The 24,582-nt window shown below is 36.5% G+C and overlaps 1 protein-coding gene across 1 annotated transcript in view; it reads left to right on the top strand.

Moving 5' to 3' along the window:
* The window catches only part of RCOR1 (REST corepressor 1), a 137,486-nt gene that overhangs the window by 14,739 nt on the left and 98,165 nt on the right, over nucleotides 1-24,582 (top strand). The gene's annotated exons all lie outside the window — the stretch shown is intronic.

The following is a 24,582-nucleotide window of genomic DNA, read 5'->3' as shown; positions in this document are numbered from 1 at the left end:
AGGGTGCATTTACTTGAGAGTGTTAATTACTTTAGTTACATGAGTAAGCAAAATTATCTTGAATATGCATATTCAAGAAGAGACCTTAATGTTGTTTAATCCCTGCATCCAAAAAGGAGTACATTCGTTTAAGGTTCTTTTTTTTTTTCTTAATTTTTTTTTCAAGTTAAAATCTGCCTTCTCCCCTTCCCACCTCCTTCAATCCCCAATTGGGAAAGTTTGGGCAAGCAAGAATAACAAAATCCTGATTACAGAAATGGAGAGTCAAGTAAAATCTCACAGTGGTTTGTGTCCAAATCCCACGCCACCTCCCCCTCAACACCTCTCAGTTTGTACTCTTGAATCCATCACTCCTCTATTCAGGAGGTAAGTTACCTGTTGCTGGAATCATGATTATTCATTGTGATGATCAGAGTTCCTAAGACTGTCAGAGTTGATTGTCTTCATAATGCTATTGTGGAAATTATTCTCCTGGTTTTCCTCACTTTATTCTGCATCCGTCCTTACCAGTATTTCCAGTTTCTTTCTAAAACCATCTCCATCATTTTCTTCAGCAAAATAGAATTCTATCATATTAATATACTATGATTTGTTCAGTTATTTCTCAATTTTTTGGTCACTTCTTCAGTTTTCAATTATTTGCTATTGCAAATTGAGCTGTTTATAAATGTTTTTGCACATACTCATCCTTTTCCTCTTTTTAAAAAAAATTTCATTGGGGTATATAGACCTAGTAATTGTATTGCTGGGTTAAAGTAGACACATTTTAATAGGTTTTTAGGCATAGTTCCAAATTACTTTTCAGTATGGTCAGACCAGTTCACAGCTCCATGAACAGTACATCAGTGTGCCTGTTTCCCATAGCCTTTCTAGAATTTGTCATTTTTCTGCCAATCTGAGGGGCATGAAGTAGTATCTCTTGAGATGTTTTAATGTGCATTTCTCTAATTATTAGTGATTTAGATATGGTTATTGATAGCTTGGATTTCTTTTTCTGAAAACTGCCTGTTTGTATATATTCTTTGACTATAATTTTGGGAATGGCTCTTATTCTTATGAATTTGAATCAGTTCCTTATATATCTTAGACATGAGATAGCCTTTTTCAGAAAAAAACTGGTGCAAAAAATTTTCCCCCATTTACCCACTTGGTTTCTGATTTTAGCTGGATTGCTTTTGTTTGTGCAAAATTCTTTTAAATTTTATATAATTAAAATTGTCCATTTTATTTTCTGTGACCCTTTTGTTTGGTCATGAACTCTTTCTTTGTCCATAGATCTGACAGATAATTTCTTCCTTGCTCCTCTAATTTGTTCATGATAGCACCTTTGATCTCTAAATTACATACCCATTTGGAGCTCATCTTGGTATGTATAGTGTGAGATGTTTGTTGTCTAGACCTAGTTTCTGCCATGGTCCTTTCTAGTTTTCCCAATAGTTTTTGTTGAATAGTGAACTTTTGCCCCAATAGTATGTATCTTTGGATGTGTCCAACATAGCTCATTTACTTCTGTATATTGCATACCCAAACTATTCTAATGATCAACTTTTCAGTTTCTTATCTAATATTAAATTGTTTTGATGATCACTGCTTTATAATAAGATCTTGAGAATCTGGTATTGCTAGGACCCTCTCCCTTCCAATTTTTCTCTCCACTAATTGTTTTCTTTTTTCCTCCAAATTTATTAATTTATTTTCAGTTTTCAACAGTCACTTCCATAAGTTTTAATGACATGCAGTCTTATATGGACTCTACACATACATTCTTATTAAACATATATTCATATTAGTCATGTTGCATAGAAGAATTAAAATGAATGGGAGAAACCATGAGAAAAACTAAGCAAAACCAATCATAACAAAAGAGAAGGTACTCTACTTCATTCTACATATATAGTTCTTTCTTTGGATGTGGAGGGCATTTTGCATCATGAATCCTTTGGAAATGTTTTAGGTCCTTACATTGCTGTGAAGGGCAAAGTCTATCAAAAACAGTTCTTGCATACTGTGGCTATTACTGTATAAAATGTTTTCCTGGTTCTACTACTTCACTCAGCATCAGTTCATATAAGTCTATCCATGTATTTCTGAAGTCTGCCTGTTTCTCACTTCTTATACCACAGTAGTGCTATACCACTTGTGGTTCTTGTACCACAACAACCAGCCATTCCCCAGTTAGCCACCACAAAAAGAGCTGCTATAAATATTTTTGTACATGTAGGTCCTTTCCTCATTTTTGTGATCTCTTTGGGATACAACTCTAGAAGTGGTATTGCTAGGTCAAAAGGTATGCACATTTTTATAGCCCTTTGGGCATAGTTCCAAATTGCTCTCCAGAATGGTTGGATCAGCTCACAGTTCCACCAACCATGAATTCGTGTTCCAATTCTCCCACATCTTCTCCAACATTTATCATCTTCCTGTTTTGTCATGTTAGCCAATCTGATAGGTGTGATGTGGTACTTCAGAATTGTTTTGATTTGCACCTCTAATCAATAGTGATTTTAGAGCATTTTTTCATATGACTATAGGTAGCTTTAATTTCTTCCTCTGAAAACTACCTGTTCATATCCTTTGACCATTTATCAATTGGGGAATGACTTATATTCTTGTAAATCTGACTCAGTTCTCTATATATTTTATAAATGGAACCTTTATCACAGATGCTAGTTGTAAAAAATTCTTTCCCAGTTTTGTGCTTCCCTCCTCATCTTGGCTGCCTTGGCTTTGTTTGCCTCCACTAATTGTTTTGTGATTCTAGGTGCTTGATCCCCTTCTCAATCTACCCTGGATCTTTGACCTGACACTTTCACACCCATTTCTGTGCCCTGGATTAAGTCTAGGTCCCCATTATGGATCTGACACCTCTTGCTTACATAGTTTTGTCCTTTCTCAGTTTCTGCATGCTGGAATACTCTTTGTACTGTGTCCTTGCTAGTTTCTTACTAGTTTCCAGTGTCCATAGACCTCTCAGTCCAGCTCCACATGCTGATCTGGGCTGGAAGCATGATTCACTTTGATTTTTCTTGAATTTCTTGATCAGAACTTGGTGCATTTTCTAGATCTTTGTGTAGGAGTTGTATTGGGGGGAATTTAGCTGTACTTCCTGCTATTCTGCCGTATTCACTTCAGATAACATAGTCTTGTTAACACAGTCAGTGTCATAAAAATGACATTGAGGAACCTGATTAAGCTTTGCAATATGTAATTCATCAGTTCAGGTAATCGATTCATCAGTACAAGCTGCAGCCCATCCATGACATCTCATTCTGTGCAAGTCTTGTCCACATTTTTCTATAAATCCTTTACTGAAAGTTTACCCACCAAACTGGTGACCTTCCTCTCTTTTTAAAAAAAATGCTCTCTTTTGTTTTTATACCTTTTACATTTCCCCTCTCCCTGAGAGCCGTTCCTTAAAACAAGGAATTAAAAAAAGAAAATCTAGTTCATTGAAACTGACAACAATTTTTTATTCTTTTAATTTCATGGCTGCCATTGCTTCACTCATCTATAGGCTAGTCTGTAGTCTCATTCTCCTTAAGATACAGGATTTTGTAATGATGAAAAATTTTGTAAGAAGCTAAGATGAGCTAAAATATCCAAGAGATTATGATTTTCCCAGTAACACAAAGTATTCTGTTTTTCCCTTCTTCATTTCATTTATACTTCCATAAGAGATTCTAGGGGTGTTCTTTGACCTGCAATTCAAAGACCTAAAAGCATAGATAAAAAGCAGCTGTTGGTGAAAGTGTCCCTGTTTTGGTTGAAGTGGATGAGTCTTTTTTTGAATTTGCTATTGTGTGATTTGTGAACTGAGGCATGACTTTGGACTTTATATTAGGAATCTGTGGGGAACTTAGGGCAAACCCCTGTGCTTTGCTCTTGGAAGTCTGGTTAATCATATCTTCTCCTAGAAATTCATATAACACTCGAGAGAAATATAGATGGGTTGCTGGGCTTAAGTCTTTAGAAATACCATAAAATGTGCCTAAACTCATGAGTATACATCTAATTTTGCTTGCTTTTTATTGAACTGAAATCTAGTATGGTTACTTGATTGCACTTCAGTAAGTCAAATAACCCTGTAGAACCTTGTCATCGTTGACCCAGATCTAGTTCCAACTCTGTTCCTCCTAACCCTCCCATATGGAGAATTCTCTCAGCCTAAACCTAAAGTTCAGCTTTAAAAGTAGTATACACAAAGTATGGAAAGAAGTGACTATACTTTTAACACACATAGCCTGATTGAGCATCTTTCAGTCTTGCTGAGTGGGATTGAAGAGAATGGAAATAGAGAAATCATGACTTTATGGTATTTGAATATATTCCAGAAATGAATTTAATATTCAGGTCCTTGAAGAAAGCAGGAGATAATAGCTCATGAATGGTTCCCGAACTGAATGGTTCTGACTTTTAGGACGTATTTTCTTTAAGCATCCAAACATTTTTGGCTTTGCTAACTTGCCTTGAATGGAGAAATGTTTACGAACTTTTGTCATTAATGTTTGTAATTGTGATTATTTTAAAAAAACCCACAACACCTGAATAGCTTAAGTAGTTAAAAACTTATGTCTTTATTTTGCCCCCCCCCAGTTGATGATCTACAATAATTCAGAAGGAAAATTTATACAGCTATCTCTTATAGCTTGAGCTTTTTATTCAACTCTTCCTTTAAACTGTATTGTATTTTATTTTGTGAATTGTCCAGGGGATCTGGGCTTAATTGAAAGTCCACTTTTTGATTATTCTGTTTAATTAGCTCTGGAATTATGCCTGTGATTTTAGAGTGGACACTTGTCCCTTGGTATGCAGTATTTTCAGTGTGTTTTTTGTAATTGATCAGAGGTTATGATGTGTGCATATTTCTCTAATGTAGACATTTTTCAAGGTGTTAGCATCAACATGTAATAGGATGTCCATCAAAAAAACCCATAGGAAACAATTTGAAAATGCAGATAGAGATGGAATCCTTAACCTTAATTTCTTTCTTCACATCCTCTATTTTTTGGCCCTTTAGTACTGAAACAACAAAATTATTAAGGTGGTTGGCTTTAATGGTGTTAAATACAGAGCTTAACATAATATTAAGGTTGAACTTTCTCACGTAAAACTAGTTAAGATATTTTACAATATAGTGTATGTATAAATTTTTAAATATTTCATTTTTATGTAATGCTTTAAACTTTATGTAGCACTTTACAAAGTGATTTCCCTATTATAGTTTTCTTTGTGAGGCTTAAAATTTAGGTTGCTAGATATGATAGAAATAATTTGGCATGTAAGAGTGTAAATAAAAGTTTTTAGGGTAACTTAGAGTGTGTAGTTGTACATTTCTATATAACTGCTACCTGTATTATCATGATGCAGTTGAAAGAGTACTAGATTAGAGGATCTGGGTTTGAATCCCAGTTCTGCCACTCATTACCTGTGTTAGGTATATTAACTTATCTGGTTGCCAGTTTCCTTGTCTGTCAGTGTTTGCACTGGATGCCCCAAAGGTCAAGTCTCTTCCAGTTCTTAGGAGGAATGATCATATCATTGCACAGTTCTCCATCCAGATCCTGAACTCAAAAAATAGTTCCATTTATCTGCTCTTTTACTTCAAAGCACTTTGCCTACAACCCTGTGAAGTAGATAGTACAGATAATATCACTTGAAAAAATTGAAGCACAGCAAAGTTGGACTTAACTCAGATCTAGTTAGGGATAGAACTGGCATTTGACCAAGTTTTTTAACTTCAGGTACAGTGTTCTTTCCACATATTGCCTCTTAACTAATTGAACTTGTGGCTTTAATCTTTATGTTCCTCCAAAGGACTCAGTTTTATTAGGTGAACAAAATTTAATGTGTACCATTATATTTGAATTTCTATGCAGTGTGTCTTTGTGGTGATTAACAGGAAACTTTCTTTTCAGGTGGATAAAGAACTTTAATTCTGTTCTTCATGCACCACAATTCATCTTTTTTCTTAAAAATTTGTTACAGGATAAGAATATATTGCGTACTATTGTAATGGAGCTGTCCTAAACTTTAAGAAATGTTTCTAAATGATATTTACTGAATGGTTTCTATCATGTCTATGTAGATTTCTTTAACATCTGCAACCTGAGTTTAAAATTCTAGAAGTGCATATGGTTTTTTAAAAGATCCTATATTAAAAATTCACAATTTTATTTTGATCATTATTTCTAGTCTGTCACAGCAACCAAGATGAATGCATTTCAGTGGCAATATATATAGTTCTAATATACAGTCCTAAGTATAAAAGTAAACACTGCATCTTCCCCTATACCTGATGTACTTTACGTGGCATAATTGGTCTTAATACAAGAATGCTTGAATGGATGAATATATGAACATAATGAATGACTATAAAGTGGGTGTGGCAATTTAAGTTCATTTTTAAGAGAATGTACTGTTAAAATTACAGTGGTGTAGGTAGAAAGTCTTCGTGTGTGTGTGAATTAGACATTTTCTGTGTTAAGGTAGGGTCTTTCTAGAATTTTGTTAATTTCTTTTCAAAGTGTGGGAGAGAATATAGCTTTCATTTTGTTTGGCAGGATTACTCATCATTTAAATGATTTTTTTGGGGGGGGGGTGGGGTTTGGTTGAGTTTTTTTTTATCTTTTTTTTATAGGCAATCAGGGTTAAGTGACTTGCCCAGGGTCACATAGCTAGTAAGTGCCCAAAGTTGGATTTGAACTCAGGTCCTCCTGACTCCAGGGACAGTGTTCTATCCACTTCGCCACCTACCTGCTATTTTGTTTTTGCGGGTTCAGATTTACTTTCAAAGTGGGAATTTAGTCTACTCATTGAATTGGTTTTTGTGAGGGTCAATGAGATAATGTGTATAAACTTTGCAAAAGCCTTTGCAAACCTTAAAGTGACATAGAAATAGATATGTCATTTATTGTCATACTTGTCTTTCTTGATGGCATTCACAGACAAATGGTCTTTAACAGGTCACTATCTTGATGTTACTCTTATATTCTATCACCTGTTGGCACAAGTATATCCAGCCTCAGATACTCACTAGCTGTATGACCTTGGGCAGGTCACTTAACCAGTCTTCCTTAGTTTCCTCCTCTGTAAAATGGGAATAATAATAGCATCCACCTTACAGGGTTGTTGTGAGGTCCAAATGACAGAGTATTTGTAAAAGCTATTTAGCACAGTCCCTGGAACATAATAAATGCTATATAAATATGTTCTCTTTCTTTCTCTTTCCTCTCCTTTTCTTTTCTTTTCCCCCCTTCTTCTCTCCTGTCATGCATATACACGCGCACAATCTCTACTTTTGTTACTATATTCTTATTGTATCATAACATTTAGAGCTGGAAAGGACCTCAGAGATCAGAACTAGGTGATGTCACCTTAGTGCTTACCCTCATCCCAAATACATAATTGTTTAATGATTCTGTAGGCTCAGTTTTTGCCATGGTTCTTGGAAGAATCTGTTTAAACTTGGCCCCTGCTAGTGCCTGGCTAAAAGACAAAATCAGCCTGGAAGTAGCATGGCAAAGTGGGTAGAGTTCTGCATTTGGATCAAGAAAATCACTGGATCAGATTTGCCTTATTCACTGTATGACAAGAAGCAAATCTCTTACTCTCTTCAAATCTCAGTTTCTTCATTTGTAAAATGAAGGTAATACTTCGTAGGGTGAGATTCAAATGACTTAATGTGTATAAAGCTCTTTGCAAATTTTAAAACACTAAGTAAAATGTCAGTTACTTTTATTGGGGTTAGGCTATTAGGTTTATTAAGAGACAGATCTGGGATTCCAACTTAGGTGGTTTGACTCCAAATTCAATACTGTTTCCACCTGGGTTTTGAAATTATAATGCATAAGTGATTTGCAAAATGATAATGATACAATGTTTGCAAGGTATGCATGCAGGGACCATATTTTTGAATAAAATTTTGAGATATTCCTTTTGGGACTGCTTTGGTAAACCTGGTACATGGTTGCTGATAGGTACACCTGCAGATTATGTATTTCAGAATAAATGGCTACGAAGGAGAGGCAACCCAATGGAATGGATAGTAGTCATGAAGACTTGGGCTCAGATCTTGTCTCTGGTCTGTAAAGATTGTGTGGCTGGGCAATTGTGTGGCATTCATACTCAGCTTGTGAATGGGATGGGTATCTCCTTAAGATTGTAACAGGTAAGTTGATCTATATCAGTGGAGGGAGTTTCCACAACAGGAGGCTTCTTTGCCTCAGTCCAGATTTAAAGTAAAAATTAATTCTATATAACTGCTTTTCTAGGACAAAGCAGTGTACTATAATTTTAAAATGAGCTTTGGATTGGTAGTAAGAAAGAGGATGGGTGGCAGCAACTAGATTTTACTCCTAGTTTTGATTCTAGAATTGAGTTGCCCCTCCCCTTTTTAAGGCTGGAGGAAGCCCTAAAGATGACCTAAGCTTTATGAATTAAGATGTTTTTTATTTTTCTCTTGTCTAAAATGACATAGTTGAACTAGGGACTTTCTTTGAGTTCTAAAATTCCTTGAGGTCATGTGATCTTGCCAGGAAGATAATGCAAATATAGATTAATCTATGCAATAACACATATCTGAAATGCTTCCTTTAAAATAAAACATGGTAAATTGATTCCTACCAATTTTTGTTATGTAACTGTAATTATATTTCTGGGGTCATGGACCCTGTAAAATGTCCCAGAATAATTCACTCAGGTTGCTATCTTTTTACATAGCTGTGTTGCACAGATTGTGGCAGCACAGGACTTAGAGCTGAATGGAACCTCAGAAACCATCTAACTCAACTGCTCTAATTTTAAAGATGAAAAAACTGAGGTCCAGAGAGGGTAAGTGACTTGATGAAGTCTGTTGCCTTCCTGAGCCAGGTATATAAAACACTGGTAACATAGTAGCAATCCAAAGCACTTTTATGATTCCCTGAAAGCTGTTTATGGACCAAAAACCTATGGTGCATCACAACTACTCAGTGCAGATGGAGCCACATTGATTAGTGATAAGGGCATGATCCTAGAGAGATGATGGACTGAACACTTCCATAGTGTTCTCAACAGACCATCATCATTTTTAAGATTGACCATTGACCATTTGCCTCAGGTTGAAGTCAATCACGCCTTAGCTGAAGTTCCAACTGAAGAAGAGGTTTTGAGGGCCATTAGGCTCCTTTCATGTGGCAAAGCACCTGGTGCTAATTCTATTCCAGCTGAGATTTATGAGGTAGGGGGACCATTGCTCATACAAAAGCTGACTGAAATTTTCCAGGTTATATGGCAAGAGGAGGTTATCCACTAGGAGTTCAAGGATGCCTCCATTATCCATCTCTATAAGGGTAAAGGGAATAGATTGTCCTGCGACAATCCCAGGGAGATCTCTCTCTTAGTCATTGCTGGCAAAATTCTTGCTAGAGTCCTCCTTAATAGACTGATCCTTCACCTGGAAGATGGGTATATACCTGAGAGCCAGTGTGGCTTCAGAAAGGGCCGAGGAACAGTCGATATGGTGTTTGCTGCCGGACAACTCTAGGAAAAATGCCAGGAGCAGAACAGAGGTCTGTACACAACGTTTGCAGATGTGACCAAGGCCTTTGATGCTGTTAGTCATGAGGGCTTATGGGAAATTATGTCAAAATTTGGTTGCCTGGAGAAGTTCATCAATACTGTACGTCAATTTCATGATGACATGTTTACCCAGGTTCTGGATAATGGACAAAGCTCTCGTGCCTTCCCAGTCACCAATGGAGTGAAACAGGGCTATGTGCTTGCTCCCATGCTTTTTACCATGATGTTTTCAGCCATGCTGACAAATGCTTTCAATGAGGATGAACACGGCATTGAGGTCAACTGCCATACTGATGGCAAGTTCTTCAATTTGAAAAGGCTACAAGCCAAGACCAAAGTGGAGGTAGTTTTGGTGCATGATTTTCTCTTTGCAGTCATCTGTGTACTCAGTGCAGCCTCTGAAGCTGAGATGCAACAAAATATGGATCAGTTCTCTGCTGCCTGTGTTACTTTTGGCCTAATAATTAACATCAAGAAAATAGAAGTGCTCCATCCACCGCCATCACACCATCCATATGTGGAACAAATGGAGAAGTTATGAATGTTATGGATAAGTTCACTTACCTTGGTAGTGTACTTTCTAGGGATGTACACCTTGACAATGAGGTTGATGCACACATCAACCTAGCTCAGTGTTTGGGAGGCTCTGAAGAAAAGTTTGGGAGAGAAGAGGTATTATTAGACTGACTACCAAACTGAAGGTCTACAGAGCCAGTGTGCTGACCTCATTGTTATATGCTTGTGAAACATGGACAGTCTACCAGCGCCTTGCCAAGAAACTGAATCACTTCCATTTGAGCTGTGTTAGGAAGATTCTGAGGATCACCTGACAGGATAAGGTACCAGACACTGAAGTCCTTGCTCGAGCTGAACTGCTAAGTATTCAAAATATGCTTCAGAGAGTGCAACTCTGATGGGCTGGCCACATTGTTCGAATGCAAAATGTACGCTTGCCAAAAAGACTGTTTTATGGAGAATTTGTATGGGGCAGGCAACCACATGGTGGCTAGAAGAAATGATACAACACTCTCAAGGTCTCAAAAAATTTGGATTTGACTGTGCAGCATGGGAGACACTGGCACAGGACTGCTCAGTATGGCGTGCCTATATCAGAAATGGTGTTGTGCTCTTTGAGCAAAGCAAAATCGAGACAGCACGAAGTAAATGTAGGATGTACAAATTTGGGATATCCACCCCAAATATTCAAATGGACTATCTGTGCCCAACCTGTGGTAGAGCATTCTGAGCTCATATTGTTCTGATCAGCCACAGTTGGACACACTGAAATTTTACTTTACAATGGTGATGTTATTTTGGTCCTCTTCGAAGACGAAGGACAACCACCATATAAGACATACCATAACCTCCCAAAGTTATCAAAAAGGAGAATTATTATTACCTACTTCTGGTGATTGTCATAGATACAAATGATACTGCCAGAGAAACCTAAAAGTGCTGCAGAAGATTACCAAGTCTTGGTCAAGAAACTTGGAGACAGTAAGGGTCCATGTGATGTTTTTGTTAATTGACTTGGGAAGTAAACAACTGGCTTTAGGACAATGTTCCATCCTATGTTGTGGGTTGAGGGATTTCTTTTAGGATGCCCTATAAGTTTTCCTTCTCATTTAACTACTTTATTTCTCTGTCATTTCCTCTTCCACCTTTTTTGAGGAGTGGAACCACCCAATATAAACACTTCTTGAGATGAACATTTTCAGTCATAGCTAATACGTTGAATTGCTTTGCTTGACTATAGTTATTTTTTAGAAGAAAGAATGGGTTCATGGGGGAAGAGTAACAATGCATAATGATCAGAGATACAAAAAAAGAGAAGAATAAAGAGCTTCAATAAAACTTTTTGAGGATGTTCATTACCACCGTTATTCAGTCTTGTGTTAGAAATGCTAGTGATAGTAATAAAACAAGAAAAAGAAATTAGAGGAATAAACTTAGGCCACAAGGAAACAAAGCTATCACTTTTTGCAGATGACACGATAGTATACTTAGAAGAGCCTAGGAAGTCAAAATAGAAAAATAAAACTATAGATCATAATTTCCCTGATGAATATTGATACAGAAATTTTAAATAAAATTTTGGCAAGGGGATTTTAGCTATATGTCAACAGTGGTCATGTACTGTGACGAGGCCAGTTTTATAACAGTAATGCAGAGTTGGTTCAATATTAGGAAAGTTATAAGGATAATTGATGATATCAATAACAAGCAATAAAAATTATGAATCTGTCAATAGATATAGGAAAAGCTTTTGACAATATAAAAACCCATTCATTTTATATATATATATTCTTTTATTTATTTTTAATGTTCTCCAATCACTACCATAAAACCTAGATTTATTTTTTTCCCCTACCTACCTCCGACTGCCCCCCTTCTTCCCCAAGATGGCATACAATTCTACATAGGATCTACATATATGTTCCTATTGAATACATTTTCACTATGGTCATGCTGTGTAGAAGAACTAAAATAAATGGGAGAAATCATATAACAAACCAAAACATAATATGTACACACACACACACACACACACACACACACACACATACACACACACAAATGATCTGCTACATTCTGTGATTGAATTCCATAGTTCTTCCTCTGGATGTGGAAAGCATTTTGCCTTAGAAGACCACTGGGAATTTTTTTTTTTAATGATCTTGCATTGCTGTGAAGATCCAAGTCTACCAGAAAAAGCTATTGCACACTGTGGTCGTTCCTGTGCACAAAAACCCATTCATTTTAAAAACCTTATGAAGCATAGGAATAAATGAAGCTTTTCTTAAAATAATGTGTATCCATCTAAAACCAAGAGCAAGTATTATTTGTAATGGAAATAAACAAGAAACCTTTCCTGTAAGATCAGGAGTGAAGCAAGGATGTCCATTATTACCTTTATTATTCAATATTGTCCTAGAAATGGTAGCTATAGCAATAAGATAAGAAAAAGCAATTGAAGAAATAAGCATAGACAGTAAGGAAACAAAGCAGTTGCTTTTTGCAGATGACATGATGGTATACTTAGAAGACCCTACAAAGTCAACTAAAAAACTAGTTGAAACCATTAACAACTTTAGCAAAGTTGCAGGATATAAAATAAACCCACACACATCACCAGCATTTCTCTGTATTACCAACAAAACCTAGCAGGAAGAGATAGAGAAAAAACTTTTAAAATAACTGCAGAGAGCATAAAGCTATTTGGCCAGGCAGCTATAGGAACTATACAATAAACACAATTGCAACACACTCTTCACACAGAAGAGACAGATCCAAATAATTTGAGAAATATTAATTGCTCGTGGGTAGGCCAAATGAATATAATAAAAGTGACAACCTTGCCTAAATTAATTTCCATATTTGGAAATTTCCATACCAGTCAATATACCTAAGATTTACTTTAAAGAACTAGAAAAAATGACAAAATTCATCTGGAGTTACAAAAGGTCAAGACAATCAAGGAAGTCAGTGAGAAAAATGTGAAAGGTGTTTAGCAGTACCAGATCGCATACTACACTACAAAGTGATAATCATTCAAAATAATTTGGTACTGGATAAGGAATTGAGTGATTGATCAATGGAATAGATTAGGCATACGATTTATAGAAGCAAATGAGCACAGAAGTGTAGTATTTCATAAACCCCAAATATCTCAGTTATTGGACAAAGAACTTAATATTTGACAGAAACTGGTCAGAAGCATGGAAGGCAGCCTGGCGGAAATTAGGGGTAGATCAACATATCTCAGTGTGTACCAAGATAAGCTCAAAATGGGTACATGATTTAGACATAAAAGGTAATATCATCAAATTGTGGAGTATAGAAGAAATTACTTATAAGATCTATGAATAAAGAGTTCATGACTAAATAAGAGAAAGAGAACTTCAGCATAAAATTTAAAAATGTTTGCACACAAAAACAATACAGCCAAAATTAGAAGAAAAGGAGGAAACTGGGGGAATTTTATAGCAAATTTCTCTGATAAAACTCTCATTTCTGAAATGGAAACCGAAGCAAATTTATAGAGATAGGAGCTATTCCCCAATCAATATATGCTCAAAGGATATGAATTCGCAGTTTTTAGAGGCAGAAATCAAAGCTATCAGTCATATAAAAAATGCACTAAATCACTAAGAATTAGAGAAATACAAATTAAAACGACTCGAGGTGACAGAAAAGGAAAATGACAAATGCTGGAGGGGGATGTTTGGAGAATAGATACACTAATGCACTGTTGGTAGGGCTATGAATTAATCTAAACATTTTGGAGACCAATTTGGAACTATACCCAAAGAGGGGTAAGTATGCATACACACACGTACACTGACACATGTATACATATATATGCATGCACATGTGTATATATATATGTGTGTGTGCATATACACAAACTATGCATACCCTTTGGCCCAGCAATATTGCTACTAGGTCTCTCTACCTCAGGGAGATCAAAGAAAAAGGGAAAGACTTACGTACAAAAATATTTATAGCAGGTCTTTTTATGGTGGCAAAGTATTGGAAACTGAGAGGATGCCATCAACTGGGGAATGACTGAACAAGTTTTGGTATATGAATGTGATGGAATATTATTGTAAGAATACTATTTATTGTAAGAAATGATGAAGGGGATGGTTTCTGAAAAACCTGGGTAGATTTATATGAGCTGATGCAAAGTGAGGTGAGCAGAAGCAGAACAGTATACACTGTAAGAGCAATATTGTGAAGATAATTGATTATGAAGGACTTAATAACTGACTAATACAATGAGCTACCATAAGTCCAAAGAACTTATGCTGTAAAATGCTATCCACTTCCAGAATGAAAACCAGTGGAATCAGAGTGCAAATTGAAACATATTTTCTCTTCCTTTCTTTGTTTCTCTTCGTTACCTCTTTCCCCACCCCCCACCCTGAATGTGGCTAATGTGGAAATAAGTTTTGCATGACTTAAAAAGGAAACCCCCCAAAAGTAACAAAACTGAGAGTAAATCAACAGAATCAGTCCCAGAGGTCAAATAACTATAGATGTCAAATATAATAGTTATTGGTAATAGCTGCTGTGTGTTTTTTGCTTGCTTTTTTTTGTGTGTGGCTATAAGACATTGTTCTGGGGGAAGAGTAGAAAGAATATTTAGGGAAATAATTGTCTTGTAATGATTGCCTTGTAAAAAGCATAAATGCATGACAAATGATTATCATATGAAAAGAATAAGTACATCAATAAACATCTTTAAGTTAAAAAGCATTTCCACTTATTTAGGCTTTTATTTTTCAGTTGTTTTCATATAGTTCTTCTGTATCTTGGTAGCTGGACTCTTAAATATTTGATTTATTATGTAGCGATTTTGAATGTTATCTCTTTTTTTCTGCTGGGCTTTGTTGGTAATGTACAGAAAAACTGATGATTTCTGTGAGTTTATTTTATATGCTGCTACTTTTATGAAATTGTTTTATGAATTTTTAGTCGAATGTCTGGTATTCTGAAAGTAGGCTATATCATCTTTAAAAAATTGTAATTTTGTTTGCTTTTTGCCTGTGGTTATTCCCTCAATTTCTTTTCTTTAGCTTTTTGTTATAGTGTTTCTATCAAATATTAGTAGTGATAATGGGCATCTTTGCCTTGTTCTTGAGCTTGTTGGAAGGGGTTAATAGAATTTTTCCACTTTACATATGATGCTGCTTCATGGTTTTAGATGCATATTATTTACAGTAAACTGTAACTGAAATGGAAACTTTTTTCAAAAGCTCTTTCTACATTTATTAATAGAATCATGTGGCTTTTATTTTTAAAATTAATATGTTCTGTTGTATTTAGTTTTTCTATTATTGAACCAGCCCTACATTCTTGCTATAAGTCTAATCTGGTTGTGGTGTGTAAAACTTTTTTGACATGTTGCTGTAGCTGCTTTGATAAAATTTTAATATTTCATCTTGCAGTGTTCATTAAGGATTTCAGTCTATAGCAAGAATTCTTAATCTTTTTTTTTTTTTTGTATTTCCTGGGCTGCTTTGGCAATCTGGGCAAGCCTGTGGACTCCTCCTTAACAGAATTGTGCTTTTAAATGGATAAAACAAAATACATAGATTAAAAAGGGAGCAATTTTTGAATGTTTGATAGAATTCACTTGTAAACTGTCTGATCCTGGTAGTTCCTTTGGGACTTTGTTTTGGGACTTTCTTTTTCTGAGATTGGGTTATGTTCTCTTTCTGATTTTCTTATTCTTTTATTCTATAAATATTCATTTAAGTTTTCAGTTTTGTTGACATAGAACTGGACAAAGATGTTTAGACATACAAATTTTCCTTCAAGGACTGTTTTGACAGCCACCCAAAAGTTTTTGGTGTATTATGTCTTTGTTGTCATTTTCTTTGATTAAATAATCTGTTAATCTATTTTGTGATTTATTCTTTTTCCTACCAATTCTTTAGAGTTAAATTAGTCTCCCATTAAGTTTTAATAATAATATTGGCTAGTATTTACGTAGTGTCTTAAGGTTTGCAAAGCTCTTTATAAATATTATATCATTAGATCCTCACAAAAACCATATCAAGTAGGTGCTGCTATTATCCTCATTTTACAGGTAAGGAAACCTATATAGAGGTTAAGATACTTGCCCCATGGTCATACAGCTAGTATCTCAGGCTGGATTTGATTCCAAGCCCAGCCCACTCTGTCCACACTGTGCATCCTTTGGCACAGCTAAAAAAAAAACAAAACAAACCTGCCTTTTCTTCAAAGTCTTTTGTCATTATAATCATTATTGTGTTCTCAACAAAGGATACATTTAAAATTTCTGATTTTCTGTATTAATGAGGTTTTTAAACCATAGCATATAGTAAATTTTTGTTAAGGTATTGTGGTGGTGGTTGTCCTTTGTCTTCGAAGAGGACCAAAATGACATCACCATTGTAAAGTGAAATTTCAGTGTGTCCAACTGTGGCTGATCAGACCTATACGAGCTCAGAATGCTCTACCACAGGTTGGGTATAGATAGTCCCTTTGAATATTTGGGGTGGATATCCCAAATCTGCACATCCTATGTTTACTTTGTGCTGTCTCAATTCTGCTTTGCTCAAAGAGCACAGCACCTTTTCTGATATGGGCACGCTATGCTGAGCAGTCCTGTGCTCCCATGTTACACAGTCAAATCTAAAATTCTTGAGAGAGACTTTGAAAGTGTCCTTGTATCATTTCTTCTGGCCACCATGCCCCATACAAATTCTCCATAAAATAGTCTTTCTGGCAAGCATACGTTTTGAATTCGAACAACGTGGCCAGCCCATCAGAGTTGCGCTATCTGAATCATAGTTTGAATACTTGGCAGTTCAGCTCGAGCAAGGACTTCAGTGTCTGGTACCTTATCCTGTCAGGTGATCCTCAGAATCTTCCTAAGACAGTTCAAATGGAAGTGATTCAGTTTCCTGGCATGACGCTGGTAGACTGTCCATGTTTCACAAACATATAACAATGAGGTCAGCACAATGGCTCTGTAGATCTTCAACCCATTCCACTAGATGAAGTCTTCACATGCTTGGGGTAGACACCCCCTAACTTGCCAATGGGTTTGAGAACCTTTGGTTACCCTCAACCTGGTTTGGCCCTTCTGCCAAAATGGTTTACTGGATGTGGCCGATGCACATGGTATGCATGCTATGCTGCAGCTTCTTGGAGCCACAGGTGAGAGTTAGGTGGAACAGGTGGACACCAAAGGTGGAAAGAGCCCTGAAAAGGGCTCAGCAGCCATCACACTAAAGGTACTGATCCTCCCTGAACACACCCTACACCCCAACCATGCTGAGTACTCTACAGTTAATATCTCGTTTGATCCTCACAGCATCCCTAGGAGGAAGAGTGCTATTTTTACCCTCATTTTATGTGAAAACTGAGGCAAACAGAGATTAAGTGACTTGCATAGGGTCACACAGCTGGTAAGTGTCTGAGGCTCGTTTTGAACTTAGGTCTTCCTGACTCCAGGCCCAGCACTCTACTCACTGCACCATCTAGATGCCTAAGAAGCATATACAAGTTTTAAATGAGTAATCTAGGATTATAAATATCTGTCACATGAGACCAGTAGTTATGACCTTTTGGGGGGCATGATTTTCAAAGCTAACGGCAACCAGATGTGTTGTGTATATTATAGTTATGTATAACATAGAAAGTTGACATTTCTTGCTTGAAGATAACCCATGTCATATTCTGTATAAAATTTGGAAGCTTTTGATAGCTTTCCTTCTTGTTATATTTTTCCCATTAGAGAAATTTGAACATGGAAATAGTGACCTTATTTGGATGAAGGGAATATGATGGAAGAAACTTTGTTTTATCTTTGCTGATTAAGAATCTCACCAGTTTTTCTTCTTTACAGTTATGGAAAATTAAACTCTGAAGTACAATCTTTATTTAAAAACAACTATTTGTCATGTTTTTGGAGTACATACTTTGTTTTTTCTGTTCAGATGTCAATGCCAAAAATCATTAGATTTGGTTTATAATAAAAACATGAAAAAGGATTTGGTTTATCTCTGACTACTTTAAAATGTGGTTTGGTCTTCCGCCCTATTTTCAAACTAGCTTGACAGCTTCTCCATCAGAAAAATCATGTACTGATCTTTAAAAAGGCAAACCAAAAGATGTTTTCATATGATATGCAGTATTCTACTGAAACCTGTATTGGCAATCATTTCTTTAGCGATTTGTGGGGAAGTCTCTAACGAAGGTGTTTAGGGGCTTATTAAGGGTTGGAGAGATAGACTTTAATGGAAATTGTATCAGACAAGCATTCCTACCTTTTTAGTATTGTTTTCCAGCTTAGTCTCAAATGTGATTCTCTTGGGATCCTTTTCTCGATTTATACAGCTGCCACGGTACTGTTCATGACAGTAGCCATGGGAACATAAGTAGGATGGCATGAGTTTATAACTTGTTGCTAGGCAGATCTTGCTCAATATGTGTATTAAAGTCTTCTCATTTAAAAAGTGTTTGGATTCTTTTTTAAAAATTGTTTTGTGGGGGAAGATAACTTTGCCTGGGTCTGAATTTTTTAAAATGGGGTAGATTCCCAATAGCAATTGTGAAATTGTATGAAATGTCAGAGTAGGAGGGATTGGATGAGCATGTTAATTGAAGTCTGACACTGAGTAGAATTAAATTACCAGTAGTGTTCCCTGAAACCTAGTGCCTTATCCTTTCAAGCTTAAGTCTAGATATCTGATCCACTTAAGTCACTCCTGAATCTTTTTAGTTTTTTGGTCAGTGTATGAACTGGTTCATTTTAGTTCAAACATTGATTGAAGCATGCACCATGTAGTTAGTTGCTGGGGTTTTGAGGGATGGGAAAAACTGTAGTTCCTGTCCTTATAGGAAGATGGCAAAATTTCAGCAAAACATCTGGCATTTTTCAAGGGCTTACTATGTGCTGGGCACTGGGGATACAAAGATAAAAATGAAATAATCCTTGTCCTCAAGTAGCTTATAATTTAGCTGGAGGAGACAAAATATATACGTGTATATGTATATGCAAAATAGATACAAAGCAATTTGTGGGGAAGACACAAGCAGTTGGAAGGATTGGGAAAGGTAGCATGTATACATATATGTGTATACACACACACAGGGTGGCATTTGAACAGAAGTGAAGGTGAGGAGAGATACATACAAGGTGTTTTGAAGGGACATTGCAGCTTTAAATTTTATATTAGAATAAGTTAGAATGTGATGAAGTACATAGGAGGACTTAAAAAGATGACAAGAAATTGCTAGAGAGAGGGTTCAATTCTAATCAAAGGAATCTTGGAAAGTTTCATAGGGGAAGACCCCCAAGGTGGGTTTTGAAGCCAGAAAAGGATTTCAGCAGGTGAAATGTGAGGAGGGTTCAAAAGGGTGTGTACAGATGGCACAGAGGTAGGAAGGAAGGCAGAATGAATTCAGGGCAGGACTAGTAGTTTGGTTTGGCAGGAATATAGAGTACATGACAGGGAGGAGTGTGAAATAAGTACAGTGAAGCCTGAAGTACTTTTATCTATTACAGATTGATTTTAATGGATTCTTCCTGGTCTTTGGGATGGTAGGGTACAAAATGATCTTTTCAGAGGTACTTGCTTATGCTTGCATCATCAGTTATTTTTATTTCCTGTGTGATATTGGACAAAGTGCTAGACTGAGGGCTTTTGAGGTCCCTTCCAGGTGTAGATCTATGAGCCTATTAGTTATTTTATAGTATGTGTTATACTTCTTATCTCTGAATGTGAGTAGTTACCAAATGTTCAAATTCCATATTGTGAGTGAACCCTGTAGGACAGTTCCTAGGAGTACAGGAAACTAAATGGTGTATGTATAGTACAGACAAAAAAAAAACAACCAGGTTTTATATAGCTGAACCTATCTTGATTCTTTGGGAACTTGAGAGGAAACCTATGTTTCATGTGCATCCATTTCTCTAATGTTTATGGGAAAATGTGACTGAAATCTGGGACTGAAGGCTGGAAGGGTCCTTTAGAAGGGCATGAATATTATATGTTTAGGAAGTTTGTGTTTATATTCTGCCCTGTAAAGCATAGGCATGTCTTGGTACAACCACTTGTTTTCTTGCTGTAGTGGTATCACTAATTTTTCTTAAGCACAGATCTAACCCTTTAACTTCCCTATTCAGTCAGCTCTAGTGACTTGCTGTAGAATTAAAAAACCCCACAAAACCCATTTAAGCTTTTAAAACCCTGGCCACAACTTGTCTTTCCAGCTTCGTTGGACATTATATTCCTGCAATCCAGCCAAATTGGACTCTGTCCTCCTTTGTGTGTTTATTCACTTTATATTTATGCACATATGTGTTTGTGTGTGTACATATATGTACACACATATACATATACATGTGTGTATTCATTTCCCCTATTAGAATGTAGATTCTTTTTGAATAGATTATTTCATTCTTTGTACTTGTATCCCCAATGCATAGCACTGTGCCTGGCAGCTTTAAAAATATATCTATTGATCGATCACACAGTGTTACTAATTGTCATGCTTTTCTTTTTGTTCCCCAATTTTAAAAAGTACTGACTTGTGAATTTGACAATTTGTCAACACTTTGCAATATGAAATTTACATATGAGCCTTAATATATTGGCTTTATTAATGATACACAATTTATTTAACATCTACAGTATATAAGACACTGGACTAGGGCCTCAGGGTTACAAAAATCAAAGCAGTGCTATCTTTTACAGGAGTTTGGAAGGGCAGTGTGATGTAGTAAACTGAAGTTGGGCTAAAATATTCTGGGTTTGAAGCTTTCATCTAGTTAATAGCTGTGTGACCTTAGGCAAGTCATTTTATCTCCTCTGATCTCAAGGTTTTTTTTTTTTTTTCCTATAAATATGTTGGAGTAAGGCCCTAAAATTAGCTGTGGTAGAGAGAAGTAGACATTTTTGATTTGTGGTCCAGAAATATTTCTACCATACTGTACTGCTTTGTTGAATAGATAGTAAAATGATCAAAGATCACTTAAACCAAGTAATGACTCATCATTTTTTCTCACTCTTTTTTTCTGGTTTTACAATCCAAGTAGTCCTTAATTTTCCCCACAAGTTGTTGTATTTTAGAATCTGGAATGCATTTCCCAGAAAGTTTATTAATGCTTGTTAAGTTACCTGTCCCACTCACCAGTGTGGCTTAACCCACAATAAAATTGAAAAGTTATTACAAGTAGCCATATTCCCTGCATGTCTCATCATAGCTTATCAGTTTATTGACCTAGTATATAACAAGGATGCTGGGCATTGTGGGGTCATTACAACAACAGAAGAAGCATTCCATGATTTTCAAATGAATTACACAAATTTCAGTAAGAGTAAAAGATCACTGCAGGTTTTGGTAGTTAGGAAAATCTTTGTGGAGAAAGTGGATCTGTAAATGGATCTTGAAGGATGGGGTAGAATTTAGGTAGCAAGATAGATGGCATTTTGGGTTAGCATGGAGCATGTTCTACAAATCATTTTAACCAAAGGTTTATCAAGTAAGCCTATACGAGACTTGGGATACAAAGACCAAAAAAATTCCTGATCTTGCCTGAAAAGAGCTTGCAGTAGATTGGAGGTATACAATCAATAGAAGTAAGTAAACACCAACTATATGTAACTTTATTTCAAGAGAAACAATACTAACAGAGTGAGGGAGATTGGGAAAGGCCTTATGTAAAAGATGGAGTTATGTTTCAAAAAAGGCTGGAGATTCTGTGAGATGGAAGTAAGGAGAGACCACATTGGATGTCATCTGTTTAAGGATAAGTGCCAAAAGTGGACCAAATTTTTTTTTTGAAAAGTGAATAAAATCCATAAAAGATTTTTCAAAGAGAAGAGTAGAGAGAGAGTTAGGACTGAATCTGGAGGTATGGCCACATTAGGGGCAAGGAGGTGGTTGAAGAGGTAGTGAAGGTGGGAGAACAATCTTAATTATAATATAAAGGGTTCCTAACCATTTTTTGTCAGTTTTGACAGTCTGGTCAAGCCTCTGGATCACACAGAAGTTTTTAAATACACAATACAAGAATGCAAAGGAAACCAGTTAATTGTATTGAAATACAGTGATCAAAATATTTAAAAAATAAAAGAAGTTCCTAGGCCCCAGATTACCAACCCTTGCTCTACATCAGGCTTTACCTTCTGAAGCCAAGGGTAAAGAAGTTAATGAAGTTAAGGAAGTCAGGTCCTTGGATTTCTTGATTGTGTCATTTGTGACCTTCCAGTTTCAGTTACCAGATTATACTTCCTCTTCCTATGGCTGCATATAGCTAAATCCCTCCTCAGTGACACTTTGCTCTGCTTCCTCCCCCACAACCCCTACAGGGTGGAGGCCTTCTCTGCTTTAGTCTTTAGGCATTCAAGGTCTGTCTCCCCAACTCTAAGGTGTTATCCCAGAGTCTCCCCTCTTGCTGAAATGAATTTATTTTTATTACTTAATTACTCATGACCTTTTATCCTGGCATTGCTAACTGCTTATTGGATGACTCTAACTGGATGGTTCTTTAGATATTCAACCTATCTCAAACTCAACTTGTCCCAAACTAAAGTACTTATCTTTTCCCCCAAATTCTCCCCCTTCCTAACTTTCATACTGTTGTTGAAGGCATCACCTTCATCTAAAGATGTTCTCTTACCACCCCACACCATTCCCCTTCCAATCAGTTGTCAAGTGTTGATTCTACCTTCATAATATCTACCATATATCCCCTCATCTTTCTTCTGACACTGCTATAGTCCTGGTGCAGGTCTTCGTCTCTTCCTGCCTCATTTATTGCAGTAGCCTTCTAGTTGATCTTCCTGCCTCAAGTCTTTCCTTACTCTAGTCCATCCTCTTCTCCACATCTGACCATGTCACTCTGATATTTGATAAGCTCCAGTGGTTTCCTATTACCTCCAGGGTCAAATATAAATCAATTTGTATTTCAAAGCCCTTTAAAACCCAGCCCCATTTTCTCCTTTCCAATCAAGTTACATTGTACTCCTCCTCCACTTATCCTGCATTCCAGTGCCACTGGCCTTTTTGCTTTTCTCCCCACAAACAATTCATTTCCTGACTCTGGGAGTTTTTTTACCAGCTATTCTCCTTGCCCAAAATTCTTATTTTTATCTCCCTCTCCTGGCTTCCTTCAAGTTTCCATTAAAGTCTCACCTGCAAGAAGCCCTTCAGGTCCCCTTAAATGCTAGTACTTCCCCTCTCTTGATTTATCTTGTATATGTCTTGTATGTAATTGCTTGTGTGTTACCCCCTCCCTCCCCCCATTAGACTGTGGGCCTTTTGAAAGCAGAGACTGGTTTTTTTAAACCTTCCTCTGTATCCCTAGTGCTTAACACACTGCCTGCCATATTGTAGGCATTTAATAAATGCTTATTGACTTGACAGAGGGCCTCTTCAATAGAAGAAAGGGAAAATACATCCTGGACATCAGGAATACTTTGGGTTTCAAACCATTCTTACCAAAAAAAAACCAAACAAAAAGGGACTCTTATCATTATATTTGTCTGTTTTAGACTCATGCAAATGTAGCAAGTTAACACTGCTTTAACACCCTTTGTGTTGTAATATCTAATATCCACAGTTGTGGAAGATGGTTATCTCGATTAAATTAGGGCCTACATTTCCACCCCTAATATGTGATTACTAGTTTGTAAGTAAGGCCTACTGATTTTTTTCTTAATGGGAACTTAACTGACGTTAGCAGACCTTAGAGATAGTCGCTCTGTTTTAAATGTTTCATTTTTGTTGTTCTGTCATTTTTAGTTGAGTTTGACTCTTCATGACCCCATTTGGGGTTTTCTTGGCAAAGATACTGGAGTGGTTTGTTATTTCCTTCTCCAGCTCATTTTACAGATGAGGAAACTGAGGCAAAATGGGTTAAGTGACTTGCCTAGCTTCACAAAGCTAGTAAGTGTCTGAGGCCAGATTGAAACTCAGAAAGGTGACTGACTCCAGTCCTGCCACTCAATCCACTGTGCCACCTACCTGCCCATTTTATAGATGATTAAATCAACTAAGGCCCGGAGAGGTTAAATGACTTGTCATGGTCATTTATCTGGTAAATTGGGGAAGAGCCCATATTCAGGACTGCTAGGTCTTTGATTTTCATGTTCTCTCTACTCATTATGCTTTCCCCCCCCCCAAAGTCTGGGGCTTACTGCAGAACATTTAGTGGGTTTTGTAGTTTCTCTGACTAGTTGAAGAACTGATATTGCTCTATAGAACATGATTATCTTATTTCTTCATCATACTTATTAAGGAGCATTTTGTGGCCAAGAGTAATAACAACTTTCATTTTAGAGTTGGGGATGGTTGGGGAGGGTAGGAAATAAAGAAAATGAAATATTTCATTCTAGAATCCTAAACACCTTAGGTTCATTAGATAGAAGCCAAAATCAAGAATTATGGCCTGGAATGTGTTAAAAAGCTTATGACTGTAAGGTTTGTTAAACATTTAAGGAGGGGGAGGCTGTGGAACCCCAGATTTAAGAAGTT

Source organism: Notamacropus eugenii, chromosome 1, assembly GCF_028372415.1.
Source record: "Notamacropus eugenii isolate mMacEug1 chromosome 1, mMacEug1.pri_v2, whole genome shotgun sequence".
NCBI classification, from domain to species: domain Eukaryota; kingdom Metazoa; phylum Chordata; class Mammalia; order Diprotodontia; family Macropodidae; genus Notamacropus; species Notamacropus eugenii.
Note: the sequence above shows the minus strand (reverse complement) of the source record. Positions and strands in the feature narration are given on the sequence as shown.